A 1,640-nucleotide genomic window follows, 5' to 3' on the forward strand; every position below is an offset into this window, starting at 1 on the left:
AAGGCACCATAGCACATTTCCTTTAACACATGCCTGTCTGCGGATGTGCTATGCTTTTCTTTGTACCTGCTATGCAGTAATGACTATTTATGAAGTAGCTTTCTGATGTTGTTTGTATACCATCGAGCTCTATACGGTATTTTTTAGAGCTTGGCCATCTATTTGGTTGAAGCAGAGCCATAGTTCATCAGTTTTTTCCACTATACCAATCATATGAGTCTAATTGCTGATTGAAAAATGAAGTAATTCCTCTTTACTCACTTACTGATCGCCTAGCTTGGTGATACTGAAGCTAATATGACACATGCAGAGATCATCAACAGCGAAATTGGAAATAACTTAAGTTGCTCGACGTCGGGACCCTCAACCAGTACTTGTCCGCTGTAGTTATATAGTGTGGGTTCTGGATCACAAAACACTCCAACAGTACTCAATAAAAGGTCACTGATAAGATAATACTTTAACTGGTGAGTTGTATTCATGCAGTACATATTCTGACCTCCATAACAAACTCATCTAAGGTTGCTGATAAGATAAAGGGTTAGTTTACAATTCTGGTGTCAGGTTGCACTCTTAGGCTAGTTACATTAAAAGTCAGCCCCTCTACCGTCCCCTCTCCCCCTGGGGAATCTCTGACAACTGATCAATGTCACCCATGCCAGCGCCTGTCCAATCCATGCACCCGGGGCAACTGGACTACTTATATTCAAGGTTGTGATGTAACCCGATACCGGTTAAACGATCTTCTGCAAGTAAAAAAATGGTTCAAATGGCTCTGAGCACTATGGGACTCAACTGCTGAGGTCATTAGTCCCCTAGAACTTAGAACTAGTTAAGCCTAACTAACCTAAGGACATCACAAACATCCATGCCCGAGGCAGGATTCGAACCTGCGACCGTAGCGGTCTTGCGGTTCCAGTCTGCAGCGCCTTCTGTAAGTAAAACATGGTGGGAAACCCAGCCCATCTGTCAGCTAATGGGACTACATTAAAATCGCGGAAAACTTCACCCCTCCCGATGCACCAATAAAATTCGTGCTATCTTTCCACTTCTCATCCTTTATAACTTCTTTAGAGTTCTTTTCATTCGAGTTCTGTCACTGTAGGGAGAGATTCAGCTTCTTATAAACAAATTACTATTAATGATAACTCTATAGTGACAAGGTTTGGAGATATTAACAGTGATATCACAAACTAACTAATGCTTTTGATAACACTTTTTTCAATACAATTAATTTACAACAATGTTCATTATTTTTATTAAAGTTTTTACTTTCGTTGGTTTATTTAGAAAAGATATTAGTTTCTTATATAAGTTAAATAGCAAACCCATTTTATGACGTATATACACTGATATACACGTCTTGAAAGGAGGGTATAAGATGAACATCAACAAAAGCAAAACAAGGATAATGGAATGTAGTCTAATTAAGTCTGGTGATGCTGAGGGAATTAGATTAGGAAATGAGGCACTTAAAGTAGTAAAGGAGTTTTGCTATTTGGGGAGCAAAATAACTGATGATGGTCGAAGTAGAGAGGATATAAAATGTAGGCTGGCAATGGCAAGGAAAGCGTTTCTGAAGAAGAGAAATTTGTTAACATCCAGTATTGATTTAAGTGTCAGGAAGTCATTTCTGAAAG

The sequence above is a fragment of the Schistocerca piceifrons genome, chromosome 1 (assembly GCF_021461385.2).
Source record: "Schistocerca piceifrons isolate TAMUIC-IGC-003096 chromosome 1, iqSchPice1.1, whole genome shotgun sequence".
In the NCBI taxonomy this organism is placed as follows: domain Eukaryota; kingdom Metazoa; phylum Arthropoda; class Insecta; order Orthoptera; family Acrididae; genus Schistocerca; species Schistocerca piceifrons.